The sequence below is a fragment of the Hippocampus bargibanti genome, unplaced genomic scaffold, assembly GCF_051943395.1.
Source record: "Hippocampus bargibanti isolate YZ-2025 unplaced genomic scaffold, ASM5194339v1 Contig00087_ERROPOS6900000+, whole genome shotgun sequence".
NCBI lineage: Eukaryota > Metazoa > Chordata > Actinopteri > Syngnathiformes > Syngnathidae > Hippocampus > Hippocampus bargibanti.
Window position 1 is genome coordinate 141508 of NW_028296999.1, and position 6286 is coordinate 147793.

Here is a 6286-nt window from a genome sequence, read left to right on the forward strand (position 1 = left end):
TTACCTTAACCCTAACAAGTAACCTGAACAAGTAAACCCAGAATGTAACCCTAGCCCTAACAAGTAACCCTAACAAGTAACCCCAGAAAGTAACCTTAACCGTGACAAGTAACCCTAACAAGTAACCGTAAACCTAGCAATTAACCCTAAAAAGTAACCCAAGAAAGTTAACCTTAACCCTAACAAGTAACCTGAACAAGTAACCCCAGAAAGTAATCTTAACCCTAACAAGTAACCCTAACAAGTAAACCCTGAAAGTAACCCTAACCCTAACAAGTAACCCGAACCCTAACAAGTAACCCTAAGAAGTAAGCCCAGAAAGTTACCTTAACCCTTACAAGTAGCCCTAACCCTAACAAGTAACCCTAACAAGTAAACCCAGAATGTAACCCTAGCCCTAACAAGCAACCCTAACAAGTAAACACAGAAAGTAACCTTAACCCTTACAAGTAGCCCTAACCCTAACAAGTAACCCTAAAAGTAATCACAGAAAGTAACCCTAGCCCTAACAAGTAAGCCTAACAAGTAACCCCAGAAAGTAACCTTAACCCTAACAAGTAACCCTAACAAGTAAACCCTGAAAGTAACCCTAACACTAACAAGTAACCATAACCTTAACAAGTAACCATAACAAGTAAACCCAGAAAGTAACATTAACCCTGACAAGTAACCCTAACCCTAACAAGTAACCCTAAAATTTAACCCCAGAAAGTAACCCTAACCCTGACAAGTAACCCTAATCCTAACAAGTAACCCTAACCCTAACAAGTAACCCTCACCCTAACAATTGACCCTATCCCTAACAAGTAACCCTAACCCTTACAAGTCACCATAACAAGTAACCCCAGCATGTAACCCCAGCAAGTAACCCTCACCCTGTCAAGTAACCCTAACCCTAACAAGTAACCCTAAAAGTAATCCCAGAAAGTAACCTTTACCCTAACAAGTAACCCTAACAAGTAACCCCAGAAAGTAACCTTAACCCTAACAAGTAACCCTAACAAGTAAACCCAGAAAGTAACCCTATCCCTAACAAGTAACCCTAACAAGTAACCCCAGTAAGTAACCCTAACCCTAACAAGTAAACCTAGAAAGTAACCCTAACCCTAACAAGTAACCCCAGCAAGTAACCGTAACCCTGACAAGTAACCCTAACCCTAACAAGTAACCCTAAAAGGTAACCCCAGAAAGTAACCCTAACCCTGACAAGTAACCCTAATCCTAACAACCAACCCTAACAAGCAAGCCCAGCAAGTATCCCTAACACTAACAAGTAACCCCAGAAAGTAACCTTAACCCTAACAAGTAACCCTGACAAGTAAACCCAGAACGTAACCCTAGCCATAACAAGTAACCCTAACAAGTAAACACAGAAAGTAACCCTAACCCTGACAAGTAACCCAGAACGTAACCCTAGCCATAACAAGTAACCCGAACAAGTAAACCTAGAAAGTAACCTTAACCCTGACAGGTAACCCTAAGCCTAACAAGTAACCCTAACAAGTAACCTTAACCCTGACAATAACACTAACCCTAACAAGTAACCCTAAAATGTAACCCCAGAAAGTAACCCTAACCCTGAGAAGTAACCCTAATCCTAACAAGTAACCCTCACCCTAACAAGGAACCCTAACCCTAAGAAATAATCCTAACAAGTAAACCCAGAAAGTAACCCTCACCCTAACAAGCAACCCTTACCCTAACAAGCAACCCTAACCCTAACAAGTAACCCTAGCCCTAACAAGTAACCCCAGCAAGTAACCCTAACCCTAACAAGTAACTCTAACCCTAACAAGTAACCCTAACCATGACACGTCACCCTAACAAGTAACCCCAGCATGTAATCCCAGCAAGTAACCCCAGCAAGTAACCCTAACTCTGACAAGTAACCCTAACGAGTAACCTTAACAAGTAATCCCAGAAAGTAATCCTAACAAGTATCCCTAATCCTAACAAGTAACCCCAGAAAGTAACACTAACCCTAACAAGTAACCCTGACAAGTAAACCCAGAATGTAACCCTAGCCATAACAAGTAACCCTAACAAGTAAACACAGAAAGTAACCTAAACCATGACAAGTAACCCAGAACGTAACTCTTGCCATAACAAGTAACCTGAACAAGTAAACACAGAAAGTAACCTTAACCCTGACAAGTAACCCTAACAAGTAACTGTAAACCTAACAATTAACCCTAAAAAGTAATCCAAGAAAGTTACCTTAACCCTAACAAGTAACCTGAACAAGTAAACCCAGAATGTAACCCTAACTCTAACAAGTAACCCTAACCCTAACAAGTAAACCTAGAAAGTAACCTTAACCCTGACAAGTAACCCTAACCCTAACAAGTAACCCTCACCCTAACAAGTGACCCTAACCCTAAGAAATAATCCTAACAAGTAAACCCAGAAAGTAACCCTCACCCTAACAAGCAACCCTTACCCTAACAAGCAACCCTAACCCTAACAAGTAACCCTAGCCCTAACAAGTAACCCCAGCAAGTAACCCTAACCCTAACAAGTAACTCTAACCCTAACAAGTAACCCTAACCATGACATGTCACCCTAACAAGTAACCCCAGCATGTAATCCCAGCAAGTAACCCCAGCAAGTAACCCTAACTCTGACAAGTAACCCTAACGAGTAACCTTAACAAGTAATCCCAGAAAGTAATACTAACAAGTATCCCTAACCCTAACAAGTAACCCTAGAAAGTAACACTAACCCTAACAAGTAACCCCAACAAGTAACCCTAACCCTAACAAGTAACCCTAACAAGTAACCCAAGCAAGTAAACCCGGAAAGTAACCTTAACCCTGTCAAGTAACCCTAACAAGTAACCGGAACCCTAACAAGTAACCCTAAAAAGTAACCCCAGAAATTTACCTTAACCCTAACAAGTAACCCGAACAAGTAAACCCAGAAAGTAACCCCAGCCCTAACAAGCAACCATAACAAGTAAAGACAGAAAGCAACCTTAACCCTGACAAGTAACCCTAACCCTAACAAGTAACCCTAAAAATAATCCCAGAAAGTAACCTTAACCCTAACAAGTAACCCTAACAAGTAAACCCTGAAAGTAACCATAACCCTAACAAGTAACCCTAACAAGTAAACCCAGAAAGTAACCTTAACCATGACAAGTAACCCTAACCCTAAGAAGTAACCCTAAAAGGTAACCCCAGAAAGTAACCCTAACCCTGACAAGTAACCATAATCCTAACAAGTAACCTTAACCCTAACAAGTAACCCTAAAAAGTAACCCCAGAATGTAACCCTAACCCTAACAAGTAACCCTAAAAGGTAACCCCAGAAAGTAACCCTAACCCTAACAAGTAACCCTAAAAGGTAACCCCAGAAAGTAACCCTAACCCTGACAAGTAACCATAATCCTAACAAGTAACCCTAACCCTAACAAGTAACCCTAAAAAGTAACCCCAGAATGTAACCCTAACCCTAACAAGTAACCCTAAAAGTAACCCCAGAATGTAACCCTAACCCTAACAAGTAACCCTGAAAGGTAACCCCAGAAAGTAACCCTAACCCTGACAAGTAACCCTAATCCTAACAAGTAACACTAACCCTAACAAGCAACACTAAAAAGTAACCCCAGAATGTAACCCTAACCATAACAAGTAACCCTCACCCTAACAAGTGACCCTAACCCCAACAAGTAACCCTAACCCTGGCAAGTAACCCTAACAAGTAACCCTAATAAGTAACCCCAGAAAGTAACCTTAACCCTAACAAGTAAACCCAGAAAGTAACCCTAGCCCTAACAAGTAACCCTAACAAGTAACCCCAGTAAGTAACCTTAACCCTAACAAGTAAACCCAGAAAGTAACCCTAACCCTAACAAGTAACCCCAGCAAGTAACCGTAACCCTGACAAGTAACCCTAACCCGAACAAGTAACCCTAAAAGGTAACCCCAGAAAGTAACCCTAACCCTGAGAAGTAACCCTAATCCTAACAAGTAAACCTCACCCTAACAAGGAACCCTAAAAAGTAACCCCAGAAAGTAAAACTAGCCCTAACAATTAACCCCAACATTTAAACCCAGAAAGTAACCCTAGCCCTAACAAGTAACCCTAACAAGTAACCCCAGAATGTAACCCTAACCCTAACAAGTAACCCTAACCCTTACAAGTCACCATAACAAGTAACCCCAGCATGTAACCCCAGCAAGTAACCCTCACCCTGACAAGTAACCCTAACAAGTAACCCTAACAAGTAACTCCAGAACGTAACCTTAACCCTAACAAGTAACCCTAACAAGTAAACCCAGAAGGTAACCCTAGCCCTAACAAGTAACCCTAACAAGTAACCCCAGTAAGTAACCTTAACCCTAACAAGTAAACCTAGAACTAACCCTAACCCTAACAAGTAACCCCAGCAAGTAATCGTAACCCTGACAAGTAACCCTAACCCTAACAAGCAACCCTAAAAGGTAACCCCAGAAAGTAACCCTAACCCTGACAAGTAACCCTAATCCTAACAACCAACCCTAACAAGTAACCCCAGCACGTATCCCTAACACTAACAAGTAACCCCAGAAAGTAACCTTAACCCTAACAAGTAACCCTGACAAGTAAACCCAGAACGTAACATAAACCCTGACAAGTAACGCAGAACGTAACCCTAGCCATAACAAGTAACCCTAACAAGTAAACACAGAAAGTAACCTTAACCCTGACATGTAACCCTAAGCCTAACAAGTAACCCTAACAAGTAACCCCATAAAATAACACTAACCCTAACAAGTAACCCCAGCAAGTAACCCTAACCCTAACAAGTAACCCTATCAAGTAACCCCAGAAAGTAACCTTAACCGTGACAAGTAACCCTAACAAGTAACCGTAAACCTAACAATTAACCCTAAAAAGTAACCCAAGAAAGTTACCTTAACCCTAACAAGTAACCTGAACAAGTAAACCCAGAATGTAACCCTAGCCCTAACAAGTAACCCCGGAAAGTAACCTTAACCCTAACAAGTAACCCTAACAAGTAAACCCAGAAAGTAACCGTAACCCTAACAAGTAACCCTAACCCTAACAAGTAAACCTAGAAAGTAACCTTAACCCTGACAAGTAATCCTAAGCCTAACAAGTAACCCGAACAAGTAACCCCAGCAAGTAACCTTAACACTGACAAGTAACCCTAACCCTAACAAGTAACCCTCACCCTAACAAGTGACCCTAACCCTAAGAAATAATCCTAACCAGTAAACCAAGAAAGTAACCCTCACCCTAACAAGCAACCCTTACCCTAACAAGTAACCCTAACCCTAACAAGTAACCCTAACCCTAACAAGTAACCCTAACCATGACATGTCACCCTAACAAGTAACCCCAGCATGTAACCCCAGCAAGTAACCCCAGCAAGTAACCCTAACTCTGACAAGTAACCCTAACGAGTAACCTTAACAAGTAATCCCAGAAAGTAATCCTAACAAGTATCCCTAACCCTAACAAGTAACCCCAGAAAGTAACACTAACCCTAACAAGTAACCCCAGCAAGTAACCCTAACCCTAACAAGTGACCCTAACAAGTAACCCCAGCAAGTAACCCCAGAAAGTAACCTTAACCCTGACAAGTAACCCTAAAAAGTAACCCGAACCCTAACAAGTAACCCTAAAAAGTAACCCCAGAAATTTACCTTAACCCTAACAAGTAATCCGAACAAGTAAACCCAGAAAGTAAACCTAGCCCTAACAAGCAACCATAACAAGTAAAGACAGAAAGTAACCTTAACCCTGACAAGTAACCCTAACCCTAACAAGTAACCCTAACAAGTAAACCCAGAAAGTAACCCTAGCCCTAACAAGTAACCCCAGCAAGTAACCGTAACCCTGACAAGTAACCCTAACCCCAACAAGTAACCCAAACAAGTAAACCCAGAAAGTAAACCTAGCCCTAACAAGTAACCCCAGAAAGTAACCTTAACCCTAACAAGTAACCCTAACAAGTAAACCCTGAAAGTAACCTTAACCATGACAAGTAACCCTAACCCTAACAAGTAACCATAAAAGGTAACCCCAGAAAGTAACCCTAACCCTGACAAGGAACCCTAATCCTAACAAGTAACCCTAACCCTAACAAATAACCCTAAAAAGTAACCCCAGAATGTAACCCTAACCCTAACAAGTAACCCTAAAAGGTAACCCCAGAAAGTAACCCTAACCCTAACAAGTAACCCTAAAAGGTAACCCCAGAAAGTAACCCTAACCCTGACAAGTAACCCTAAGCCTAACAAGTAACCCTAACCCTAACAAGTACCCCAGAGAGTAA